The sequence below is a fragment of the Leiobunum rupestre genome, chromosome 4 (genome assembly GCF_980474605.1).
Source record: "Leiobunum rupestre chromosome 4, qqLeiRupe1.1.hap1, whole genome shotgun sequence".
Classification (NCBI taxonomy): Eukaryota; Metazoa; Arthropoda; class Arachnida; order Opiliones; family Sclerosomatidae; genus Leiobunum; species Leiobunum rupestre.
The window spans coordinates 21618293-21632564 of NC_143387.1; positions in this window are offsets into that span (position 1 = coordinate 21618293).

Below are 14272 nucleotides of genomic sequence, written 5' to 3' on the forward strand. Positions count from 1 at the left end.
TGCTAATTTAATCGGCATTGCACGCTTTGGTTCGAATCCCATCCTCGTCGTTCAGTCTCGATAACAATTTTTAGCCTATTCAATTTCGCTAAAGCGATAGATAATTGTCGAGGGAGACTGGGTGGCCGAGTGGTTAAGGCGATGGACTGCTAATCTAATCGGCATTGCACGTTTTGGTTCGAATCCCATCCTCGTCGTTCAGTCTCGATAACAATTTTTAGCCTATTCAATTTCGCTTAAGCGATAGATAATTGTCGAGGGAGACTGGGTGGCCGAGTGTTTGAGGCGATGGACTGCTAATCCATTCGGTATTGCCCGCGTGGGTTTTGAATACCATCCTCGTCGTTCAGTCTCGATAATAATTTTTAGCCTATTCAATTTCGCTTAATCGATAGATAATTGTCTAGGGAGACTGGGTGGGCGAGTGGTTAAGGCGATGGACTGCTAATCCATTGGGCATTGCCCGCTTTGGTTCGAATCACATCCTCGTCGTTCAGTCGCGATAATAAATTTTAGCCTATTCAATTTCGCTTAAGCGATAGATAAGTGGCGAGGGAGACGGGGTGGCCGAGTGGTTAAGGCGATGGACTGCTAATCCATTGGGTGGTATTTTCGAAACGTACTTATAAATTTTGTTTGTAAGTAGTGTGAAGGCTGGAAATTGTCGGCTTATGTTTAAACCATGTACGGTAGTCAAACTGTAAAATTCCCTTTATTAATAATACTATATTTACCAAATATTACAAGGCATGGCAACTAAACAACTAAACTTTCTACAGAAGAGAGAATTGAAAAGATTTGACTGGTTAGGTCGGAGTCCGTAACCAAGAGGGAGTTAATCCATTGTCCCGACGTCCCTTATATAGCGGGCCCCTCGGATGACGCTACCAGTCTCCAACCCAGTGCCGTCTTTCCCATTGGGCCCGTTGGGCCAGAGCCCAGGGCCCCGAGTTCGAAAAGGGCTCCCTCAGGCTCTAAACAAAACCATTCAACATTAAAATTTAATATTTTCAATATTGGCTAAGCGAAGGAAAGGTTTATCTTGGTCCCACTTTTTTTTATTTCACTGAGACATTTTATTTCAATCAGCGGGCATATTTAGTCGGAGCTGATTTCTACCTTCGATAAATTGTTTTCTCTTACCAGGGCCGGCGTTAGGGCGTGCGGGGCCCCTTTCCCCCACAACAAATTTGCCGAGGAAATGTTCGAAACAAATAGGGTTCGCTCGCTCGGTGAACAAATTCATAAAATTGCTATACACCTGATTCCCATTTTCCAAATCACAGGAATCTGACCGAGAATCTTAATTTTTTCGGAATCAAAGAATCATCTTCGAATCTGGAATTGAGTTCGAATCATAAAAGCCCCCCCAGAATCAAATTCGAATCATTGAATCGTCTCAGGGCCCCTGAAAGCAGCGCTTACCGCGGGACCCTAGGCGGTCGCCTCGTTCGCCTTGCCCTAAGACCGGATTTGTCTCTCACCAACAGTTTTCCCGACAGAACCAAATTTTTAGGGTGACTATGTTTAGAGCATGGACCAATTACAACGTTTAGAGTGCGAAGTTGACGTCAAACGAGCTTGAAGTGGGTCCATATAAGATATTGCCACTATTTGATACGACTAAATTATGACGATAAATTGCGGGTTTACTATTCCCAACGGCGGATCGAGGTTTTGTTATTTATTTTCTGTAATACCAAATAATGAATTTCAGAAAACAGTGTATTTTATTTAAACATTTTTATTATTTGATTTTGTCAAATTTACAAAATTATTTGGCATTCCCATAAATTTTCGCCCGTAAGCCCTGAAACGTTTGCAGTGTTTGAGAGAAGGCGCTAAAATGTTTCATGAAGCATTATCTTGAAGGAATGTGTATGAAATAATTATAGCAAAAATAAAATATACTGTATCCTAACAAAAAACTTTTAGCTTCTGTATCTTTGCCTTTGTTTTGTGTGAAATTTCCTTAGCTCGCGATATTACTTATAGCAAAATCGCATAGTACGAATAAGTATGACTGAACGATTTCTGCGAAGGAAAATCTGTGACAAAGATTGCGTAATCGAAAGTTTTGGAAGGGGAGACTCTTCCCGTCCTAAACTCTTCGCCAGTAAATAGCAGGTTAGTTTGATGGCGATAGTAACTATCGTAAACGCATTTAAGTTTTTAATATCATCCTACGATTGATGGGGCCAAGATGTTAAAGCTATTCCATAACGTTATCTTTTCCCATTTTATGCTGTAGTGTTATTTACCATTATTAAACAACTTTTCCCATTTTATATCATGTTATTTACCATCTATTAAATACCACGCTTTCATAATCGATGGAAATTTACTCCTCAAGCTTAAACGTTGATATTTGGTATATGATAAAAAGTTCCCTTTAGTTAAAATTTTCAAACCTGGCGGTATTTGTTCGAATACTTCCGCTCCTTTTCGAAATCAAATTTGACAAATGATTTCTAAAAACCGAAATATTTGGTTTTTGACAAATAGCCAACATGGGCGCCAGCAGACATTCTAAGGGTGTGCCATGATATAGCGACCTCACTCGCTTCGCTCACTTGCTATCTCGTCGCCACTTTGGTGCCACCAATTCGGAGAATTCCAAAGGTGGACGACACGAGCGAGGATGAGTCATCCCAACCTTCCCGAGCAGCGTTGGCCCAAAACAACGAGATAATTCTCTGAAGTAAAGGGAAAGACAAAGCCTACATTTGCGGATGCAAATGCGGGCTTTACAGTAGATAAATAAAATGTCTCTTTGTTTTTAAAAAAATTCGCATTTTTCATCCTACGAAATTAAATCCTGTAATACCTTCTTCGCCATTGTCTCCTCGATTTTTCAGCGGTGTTTATTGCATTACACACCAGATTAACAAATTTCTGACTTTCATAAAGTTACACTACTCTCCCAATGGAATTTTAAAAAAAAAGTTATTTTGGCTTGCCCAACTTGTCACTTTTTCAAGTCGTATTTTTTCAGTGAAAAAGACGTCTGGTTTTTTTCGCGCCAACGCAATTTGTACGTTTTCGGTGACGCTCTACAATTTTCTCATTGAAAATTTTCTTATAGCACCTAGCGGTTAAAATTTAAATTTTCAAAAAACGTGAAAATATGTTTCGATTTAGATGCAATTTTGGTAGTCCCCGGCACGTAGAAATTTCAACTTTCTTGAAAACATAGTTTTTTTTTAAAAAAATCACTTTTTAAAGCAAAAAAAACACCCTGTATAATCGGGACTTCAAGATATCTCGAGTAGTTCACTCTACCGAGATGCGCCCTTGTCTTAGCGAATGAACAGCTCAAATATGTTTTCAAATATTTTATTATTTGTATATCCGAAGCTCAATTCGTACCAGAACAGGACGACATAAATTTGTTTAAGCCTTAAAAAACTAAGAACGTTCATATTAATTGATACTAATATTAAGTTGGGACAATTAATTGGGCCACATAATTGTATACAACTAATTGTGAACAAGAAAATTGTATACAACTAATTGTGAACAAGAAAATTGTATAGTGAGAACAGAAAAATTGAAAAGATTGTTCCCACTTTTTCTGTTCACACTACGCAATTTTCTTGTTTACAATTAGTTGGTTACAATTATGTGGCCCAATTAATTGTATAGTGTGAACTGGGTTTAATTTATTTGCCCATGTTACACTTCCTATTGCCTACTTAAAGCCATAAAAAACTAATTGAAGCCAAAATAATAACCCCATTGTTGAAAAATGGACACTTTACCACTTTAGTTTTTAATAATTATTATTTTTTTAGCAAATAATACTTCATATTTATTATAAAACCCTTATTTTGATAAATCCATCCATTACTATCCAAAATAGTTTTTTTTTAAATTTTACTCGTTTATGACAATAGTTTGAGTTACCTTATCCTTCCTATTTTCCCAAAATGTTTATTTGTCACGAGATAATTAGACGAACGTCGAGCCTTTTCTAAGCGAGCCATTTTAACGCTTATTATGAAGCTAACAATTTCCTAATAAGAACGAATAAAAAATGCACTTGATCGCCAAGAACTTTAAGTATAAATTTGTGTCTACTTAATCCAACCAAGCGCCCTACAGTGGTAGAGCGGCGGAATACCAACCTCTATACTTTTATGCCTCTTTTCATCGGCCAAATTGCCAGTGGAGGTATTTTCTAAACAATGTTAGCCATGGGAGGCATAAAAGAAAGGAAGTTAATGGGTTAAGAATCCGCTGCAGCGCAACAAACAAACGCTTCCCGCGTCCATTCTCGTAATCTTATAAGCTTTTACGATATTTCTCCTCGGTGGTCTCGAAAGGATAATGAAGACAAAAACAGATCAGGCATTAGGCTCATAAATAATATTGTTTTATTCAATGTCATTTCACTAAATTGGCAAAAGAAAACCAAATCGTAGACTGTTTCCCTCAGCTAAACCAAAATTAGCTTTAGATTATTTAGGCGATTATCAAGAATTATTTTAAAATATTAAAAAAATTTACTAAACATTTGGTGAAAAATAACATCAGTTCTCCGTTTTTCGATTAAAAACCATCAGATGCTCAGTAACTTTCTCTTAGATGATGATCAACTTCTTTAATGGCGTAGAAACGAAAGTATGTGGAATATATGGAAGCTGTTGACCAAATTCCACTAAAACGCCATTCGCAGAGTGATTAAAAAGCTGGTAATTAATTATTACGAGCTATATCATTCTGTAAAAACATTGAGTCCTTATCTCGATAGAACTATTTTCCTAAGACTTTTGGGCTTTCGGTTAAAGGCCTTATTTAATTTGCAAATTTTATAGTGGTTCGGACAGGTAGGTCCTGCTTTAATATACGTTTTTTATTATTTGTAGATACTTAAGATCTCTATTATACGATCAAATACGTTGACTTTAGCCACATCGAATGATATATAATTTTTATTTATCGCTCTATTGTTGTAAGCAACATCAAATGTCAAATATGGTACAACCCGATTGTCGATATTGATAATGTGATAATGAGTACTTGATATTTCCTTCCGAATGCTGTTTAGTTTTCTTTATTTCTCTTGATGTCGTATAGACGGTAAAAAAAATTCCAACTGCTTCCCGGCCTCAGAAGGTTTTTGGAAGTTGGAGGTAGGAAAAAAATGGAAAATTTCTGCTGTCAGTCTCAGTGCTTCGCGGCTTCAGAAGACCTTTCCATAAAATTTTCATTACCGTAAGAGCGGGAAGGAAAACTGTTTTTCCAAGGATGATTTAAATCAACGTTATGTACATTACTCCTTGTTTTTACCCTCTATCGACCTTGAGCTCGGAATTTCGTCTGCTACCGAAGGTAAGTATTTACAAACACGGCGGATTAAAATTAATCTTAATCCCAGTGATATTGCAAAATTTGTTATATCAAATGTTTAAAGTATAAAAGTATATCGTTTCTGAACTATAAGTCATAAAAGGAGAGGCTTTAAATATTTAAAATAACGAAATATTTTACGGTTTCGATGATGTTTAACAGTCTATAGCCTCGTGAACTAAGGCTTAATATTTCATTGACAGCCACAGTATAGTGTATCAGGTAAAGATTGTTGTTTATCATAAAATACTAGCTAGTAAATATCTTAGCATTAATAAGTTATATCCCATACAACCGAATTCTAATTCGACCGAATCAATATATAGCCAATATATTTATAAAAATAGCACCAAATTAATTTGGTAGGTTAGGTTAGGTTAGGTTGTGTTAATATCGGATTGGACAATACTAGGTGCGTTTGGCTAGGTACTGTCCTCTAGGTTTCGTTATAGATGGCCCATCGTGATAGCAAGAATGCGGTTGGGGTCGTCGCGCGCGATGCCAGCGCTCGAGCGGAGTGAGTGCCCGGCGCCGTCAGGCACCAATACTTAGAATACATTGCACGTTTTATAACCGAGCGGAGATAAATTCTCTCAGTCACTGATCGTTCACGGCGTGTTGAGCGAGATCGGCTGATCGACCACTGCCTTCTCTAACACTAGGCCTAGAAACGTGTAAAAAAGCATTTTTATTTCTGATTTCGCACTTCCGAGGAGTGGCGTCGGAAAAGAAACGAATGCGCAGTTGCGCGCCGGTAGTGTCGCATGTCGGTGGGGAATTTAGAAGATCTTTATTTAAGGTATTTATAATATTTCTTATATTTAATTATATATTTTTAACTATTTAATATGTTTATGAGCGCGAGAGCACATTTGACTACATCTATATACTATAAAATCATTTGTTTACATCTTTATAAATGGTTTTTCTTAGGCCTTGGTAATAACAAGGTATTTTATATTGCTGTTTATTAAATTATTACAGGTCTCTCTCTCTCTTCAATTACTTCCAATTTACAGTCCAACTAGAAAAATTGTATATAACCTTTCAAGATGGTTGTTTCTTGTACAATTATGAATTGTTCCAGCAATGAATCTAAATCACAACCTAATGATGAGAGTACGGATACATCTGAAACCGCAAGATATCACATGGTTCCTAAAAATAAAGCACTGCGAGCAAAATGGGAAGAGGTTATTTCTTATCAACTGTCTGATCATTCACTATTAATAAAAAATAAAAGACTCCTTCCGAGTGTAATACCATCAATCTTCGATGAGCCACTGCTAGTTAAGAAACCAAAGCTGGAAGCCTATGGAGATAAACTTCTCTAAATTTAAAAAACATCTTTTATTCAAATAGATAAAAGTACTAAGAGTCCAAAGAACCTAGGTTATTCTCATAAAAACTATCCACCTTCAGTGCCAACTTAATCTATGAAACCACGATCACCTCTAGTTCAAGTTCAAGATTCTATTATATTGTAACGCTCATTTTTAAAAGTGTTATTTAAAGATTAGTGTTATTTAAATATTATTGCTTTTAAAATATTTCCTATTTAGATTAGTGTTATTTAAAAATTATGGCATAAAGTTTTGAAGTCCCTTTTATATTTTTCAATTTCTTACGGGTGTCCAAGTCTCTCTATCTCTCTCTCTCTCTCTCTCTCTCTCTCTCTCTCTCTCTCTCTCTCTCTCTCTCTCTCTCTCTCTCTCTCTCTCTCTCTCTCTCTCTCTCTCTCTCTCTCTCTCTCTCTGTTGTACCCTTTGTTTTTCCCGCTTAACTGGCCTGTGACATGTATTGTATTGTATTTTGACGCCAATAAAGGCCATATTAGAAACAAAACACTCTCTATTGTTGAATACTCGGCGTCGTATCGTAAATGACTTAAAGATGCGCTCTCTCTATTGTACGGCGTTCGGACGTCAATAGTAAACTATTGAAAGAAGCGTTATTTCAAACGGCCACCTTTAAAAATAAAAACTACAACCACTTGTACCCTTCCCGAAAGCCACGTGGCGACATGTGGTACCGTCGTGCGACCTTCTTCCTGGGAGAGACACCAGATGATTCCATCTTTCTCCTAACCAAAATTTTGTTAACTAAATGTTAATTTCAGTTCTAAATAGATCATTTAGTGAGGCGCATTAAGAAAAATATTTATAAAATTTCAATTTACCGTTTTTTTTTCGCCTCGAGAAAGAGACATCTAGTGTCTGTTTTGAAATCGATGCTTCCACCCCCATTAATTTTATACCGACAGGCCTAGTATTAGAGAAGGCAGTCGATCGACGCGCTAGCATGCTCACCTTTGAGCGCCGCGTCCTCTAGAGGCCAAATAGGTCGTTCACAAGAGAGCGTGGCCTCAGAGTCGAGAGAGATCTGCCCGAGCGAGTGAATTCCATTTTTTAAGCTGACGGATCTCTTTCCCGGTGAGCGACCGGATGGTTTGTTCGACCACAACCGCTCACTCGGCGGGGAGCCTACATTTCAAATTACTAAAATTTTTATAATCATAACCTAATTTTTACCTCTCCGAGGGGACAAAGTCCCCTAGGAGGGGTTATACAACAACCGTGTCTGTCTGTGGGTCTGTGGGTGGGTCTGTGGGTGGGTCTGTGGGTGGGTCTGTGGGTGGGTCTGTGGGTGGGTCTGTGGGTGGGTCTGTGGGTGGGTCTGTCTGTGGGTCTGTGGGTCTGTCAGGCCTGCGAACGCGTTCGCATTTTCGGTGCAAAGTGTAATCACTGCGTACGCAGTTTCTCAAAGTGTTGGCAAAACCACCGTGTGACGGTGAGCGTTAACGGATGCATTTGCGGTTTGGTTTGGATGGTGTTTTTTCGCTCACCGTCGTGACGGTTTGGTGTATTACGTTTTTGTAATGTTTATGCGTAGGTTGTGAGTGTTGAATTTGTTGTGTTTGTGTTCTGATGGTTGTGCATGTTGAGTCTGTTGTGTTTATATGGGCGTTTTCTCTCCAACTTCTTCTTAATGACTTTGGGACGGACCGAGTGCTGAGTGTAATGCTACCTCTCAACGTCCAATGGCAGGGTTTCCACCAGTTGTACACGGTAGTATCAATTTGCGATCGCATCGGGCGGGATTTGAACCCGAGACCTCCTGATTGACAGGCGGACGTTCTACCACAGAACCACCGACACTTGTTACGCCTTATTGAAAATTAGACCTTCAGCTTTATCGGAAGCGTATTTAATAGAGTACGAAATTTTGGTTTAATTGAAATAGAATTGAAATTGAAATTATTGCATCGAAGAAATTCTAATTTAGCGTTTCTCTATTGATTAAAAACAAATGCGCCACACAGGTTTCGAACCCAGACCATTCGGCTTGGCAGTCGAGCGCTCTACCACAGAACCACCGATAGCTGCTTAGATTCACTGAAATTAAGACAGGCATCGTAAGCATAATAGGTAATAAAGTCTTTTTTTATTAATGAATTTATGAAGGCCTAATCTGGTATTTTTTAAAGGTTAAATCTTGTTTTAGCGCAGTCAGCCGAGATTAGAGGGTTAAAGGGTAGACCCTGTGGGTGGTCCACTTTCTTAACGACCTATATATAGTTCTGTTAATTCAAAGGAGATAATTTAACGTTAATTGCTTTAAGAGCTGGCGGTTAGTCAAGTGGCTCTCTGTGCTTTGTTGATGGTAAGGTTTTTGCTTCTTGTAAATACATTTGGTGTCGATATTTGGATATCTACGATTTCTAACGCAGTCAATGATTTCTTGGGTGTGCGAGTCATTATATGATATTGGAAATTGGACGGCATTGATCTTTTTCATGTGGTATGCGTCACAACGTCAACAGGAAGTGAACGAGTCGTCCACTACCAGATATCTACGGTATCTTCATCAAGGGCGAGTGTTGAAATAAAATGAGCGTTAAAGATGCTGCAAGTATTTCGTAAGCGAGTAATTCCAAAAAGCCTCTGTAGATATTTCTTTCATTAAAATTTGCTTCGTATTATATTTAACTGATAAACTTGTTCTGTAAAAGGGTTTAATTCAATTGTGCATTGTTATAGTACGTCTAACTTACTGTTGTAACTACTTAACTTATGATATTCTGAATAAATTAAAATTGGTCGTTTCGTCTCAATTATTTTAATTATAATTAAAATTTTATACCGGGCGGGATAGAAATGGGTTAATATTTTTAACAAATAACTTTAAATTGCGGAGATATATCTTTAAGGGTTATCTCGAGAAATTAATACCACTAGGGACAATTCTTCCGAGGAGAGGTATATTTTGGCTTGCCAACTTGTTAATTGTTATAATCAGTATATTTTTCTTTAATTTCTCATCGATTTGTGTGTTCTAAAAATTCAATAAAAAGAGTTACAGAGGGTATATACGAAAATGTACACAATAGTAACTGCCAAAATTAATAATTATTTAGAGTAATATAAAAATAAGTAAAAAAATTAACAGCAAACCAGGGATAGGACCTGTATAATTAGAGGTTCATATCTTTCGGGCACTATTTTATTATGGAAATGTATCATCCGTCGAGATATGGAACGACGAAACTCTTTCAGATTGAATGGTACCACTGTAGATAACAGGTTCATCGAAATCTGGGGACTCGATTGCTTCAAACAGTTTTCTCTCGATATTAATTAATCCTGGTTTTTATTATCGTTTTATGCTGGAAAAATATTTAAGTTTTTAGTCATTCTGCCTGATACGTCACAAGACCCGTTACGAAACCAAATTTTTGTTAGAACAGTATTTTATTGTCTAAATCGCTTGATGACTTAGGCCTAAGGTGGTGCCTTGGGTATTAGCCTTACTTATTATTATTATTATTATTATTTTTATCAGTGGCGTACTGATGGGGTCGGATAGGGGGGAGAGTAGCTGATTTACTAGTCTACCCAGAATTTTTTCAAGTCCCCCCCCCGGGATCCCAAATGAAATAATGATTGTAATATAATATCTTATTTTAAGCGGTTATAATTATAAAAGCTTTCAAATGTTTTTCCAATTCTAATATTTTAATTCTAGCAGGTTGCCCACAAAGTGGAAATGTCTCTTTTCAGCGTTTTTTACATCATCTGGAAAGATGACCCTAAAAAGAGTGAACAATGAAGATGGCGTCAACGGTCACCGTCGAGCTGAGGATGTGGCGGACGACCACCCGCTGGTTAGTACAAACCCCTCTTTTTTCCTTGGGAAAAATGTGGATATAAAACCTTACAAAGATACTTATTGTCATTTTTGAACTCTATACAAAGTGACGTGTCCACTCATGGGTCGCGTTCGTACGCGGGCTAACGTTCCAATCTATATCAACTAAATTCTTTTAATTTTGTGGAGGTAATTGGTTTTCACTGCAACTAAGTTGTTTTTTACATAACCTAATGTTTAAAATAGATATTTGAAAGTATTTGGATTAAGTTTTTCTTGCAAATGACCTAATTGCTACTGTTGGATTTTGTATTATTATGTCCAATCTTTATAAAGTGTTAATTGATGTTTTATAAACGGTTAGTTGAGGTATTTGTGGTAGTGAATTTACTTTTCGGAATACTAAAAAAGCTGTTTTTTAAGTTTTTATAAAGTTTTAATTGATATTTTATATAGTCAGTTGAGGTTTTTCTAAAATAGTGCTTAAACTGTGAATGTAGTGTTAGCTGCTGTTTAATAACACACATTTTCTCAATTGGTTTTTACATATACTTGTATGTCGTTTGTGAAACTAAAACAGAACCATTTGCTTTTCATCTTTTTATTAACTTACAAAATCAACCCAGTTTAGCTAATTATTTCACGTTTAAATAGTTTTTATTTATATTTATGTACACACAATTTAGGAAACACTATGAATAATTATTTCTAATGATTTTTAAAAACCTTTTTTATTGGCATATAACCCTCACCTCTTTCGCATTTAATCTAATCCTTTTTTCATTAAAATGTCAAATAATAATGGCATAAAATATGAAAACAAATCACGATTTTAGCCCCTTAAACTGGAATTAGTACAGAAAATCAAATTTCCAAAGATCTATAAGCTCGTATCCCGTAACAGGCAATCACGCTATTGCATGTTTAGATTTTTGATTATATTTATTTTTTATTTTAAATTCTTAATATTCCATCGCTAAATTCACCAACTCTGCCGTTTGAAGCTTCTCAGTCATTATCAAAACCCTTTTCACCAACAATTTTTAATGGGTAAAGTTATCTGCAAGCTAGAGAAACGGTATAAACACTACAGGAAAGTAGACCAAAGGACTAACGTATAGGTGTATTGTACCTTGCACGTACCCAATGCATTCCGATCCAGTGGTCCACTTTTCTCGACCTTTTTGGATATCTCGACACCAGTGCCGTAGCCAGGATTTGGGGGGGGGGGGGGGGGGCACACCATTGAAAAAAAGTAAAAAAAAAAAGATATTTGTAGGTACGACCATACGTTTCGGGGGGGCATGTGTTTCCCCTGTGCCCCCCCCCCTGGCTACGCTACTGCTCGGCACAGGTGGTCTCCAGACGTTGAGGCGGCCAATTTCGACATATGAACTGAGGTGGGCTTAATCTTTCGCGCGTGCTAACTAATGTTCTTGCCACAATAGGGTAGAAATATTTAGAAAAATAAATTATTCCTAATAAATTTGTTTTTCCGAAATGTGTTTTACACTTTTTCCCAAGACGAGTGAAACTACATTGTTAAGTTCTAAATGTAAACGAGAGTTAATCGGTTGAAAACTCAAAAATAAATTTTATTATACATATTATTTTTACATTTTGAATATTTAGATGTTTCACAATTCGTATATTAATATTTACATTTTTAACTCATTCACCAATATTATGGACTTATGTTTACACTAAATACCAATATGAAGGTGAAAGGGATAACTCGTTCGAAACAATAGGCGAACGTACATCCTCTGCCGAAAATCAGAGGCTAAGTTTTCCATTTCAACAATACCGTTTACTATTTAACGTCTTAGAAATAATGACCAGTTTCCATCGTCCTTATCCCGAACTGGCCAAGGCTTAGGCTCTGCTATGGTAATGAGAACTTAAGAATACTAATGTAGTGCTAAATATTTTCTTTATTTTCACCTTGCTCCATTACAATAGATTTTACACTCTAATATCATACCGTTAAAAACAATGTAAATGTGATGGTTTAAAACTTTAAATGATAGCAAGCTTAAGGTTAGAAGACGGAACACACGACGTTTTCGATGGTGGTCGCCATTAAGAAAGATTAGAAAACAGCAGCCTACAGTATAAGCACGGCTAAAAATCCGAATTTCAACGATTAAAAAACAGCGTTTTTAGCATTTCGAAAAGTAAATTAACTACTAAAAATACCTCAACTAACCGTTTATAAAACATCAAATAACACTTTATAAAGAGTGGGCATAAAAATACCAAATCCATCAATCGACTGTTTCTTAAAAAAGTAAATAATGCCGTAAAAGCGATTGGGTCATTTTTAAGAAAACCTCAATGCCAATACTTTCAAAAACTGCAAATATCCATTTAAGAGATTAGATTATGCAATTTTTTTACATCTTATTATAATGAAAAATTAATTTAGTTGCAGTGAAACCAATTACCCCCGCAAAATTAAATGTGGAATTTCTATGGCGCATAATTAAGTTGATATCCTAATTGGAACGTAGGGTTTGCAAACCCGCGTATGAACTTGAGTTGACACTGTCTACACGTCACTTTGTATAGAGTTCAAAATGTACCTTCGTAAGGTTTTATATCCCCTTTTTCCCCTTTTTCTGCCACATCCTCAGCTCGACCGTGAACGTTGCCCCCATCTTCATTGTTCACTCTTTTTTAGTGCCATCGCTCCATATAATATAAAAAACGCTGAAACCAGACATTTCAACTTTGTGGGTAACCTGCTAGATTTAACATATTAGAACTGGCAAAAATATATTTAAAGCTTTTAATAATTGTAAACGCCTTAAAATAAGTTATTATATTATAATCATTATTTTATGGGGGGGGGAGACCCTTGGGGGGGATGGGGGCGACTTCGCCCTCCAGATTTATTTTACTATCTATTCATTTTTTTCTCAAACATATCGAGATTCTGAAATGAACTTCATGAAGCAAACGGTGGATTTGTAAAGTCTCTGGATGTGCTGATCAATCGACGGATTTTGAAATGTCGCCCCGGATTTGGGTTTATATAGCAGGATTTCGTGATTCTGAATACGGATTTGATAGAGCTAAAGTGAGGTTAGATTAAGATTTTGATTATTTTTGTAATAGTGTACGGGATTTAAGTTTCGAACCTGCAGAGTCTAGTATGAACTGTTCTTAACGATCACTTAACGTAATGGATTTGACGCCGTTATATATCTTATTCGAGGTATCAAGGTATCACGCACCAATTTAAACTCTTTACCATTAAGTGTTATATCGAAAATGATATTCTTTTCGCAAAATAAATGAATTTTGTATATATTGTATTTTATAGCTTGAGATGTGACGAATTTGCGACATGTGGTGATTTTAATATGTTTGGTATTCTATAAAAAAATATATTACCAAGAATAAAATAATTATTATCTCGTATCATAAATGAAATCCTAATTAAAAGGCCTCTGATGTGAGCAGAAACATTAACTTTTTTTATTTTGAGGCATTGTTCTTCAGCAAAAGAAAGAGGTGACGGTAGTTTTCCCTGGCGTTTGTTTTTATTACCCTTTTCTCATCAAAGTAGCCCTTCGGGTCTTGGAAGACTACTCGTATGTCGTAGCTTGTTATTATAGGAACACAGAGGAACGATAATAAAATTGCTTATCTACTCCCAAAAACAATAAAAAATATTTTACCGCTAATTTCTCTGACACCAGTACGTGCACGTAATTAATGTCTTTGTTATTTTTTCCATTACCTTTTTTCTCTTAAATTTGCACTG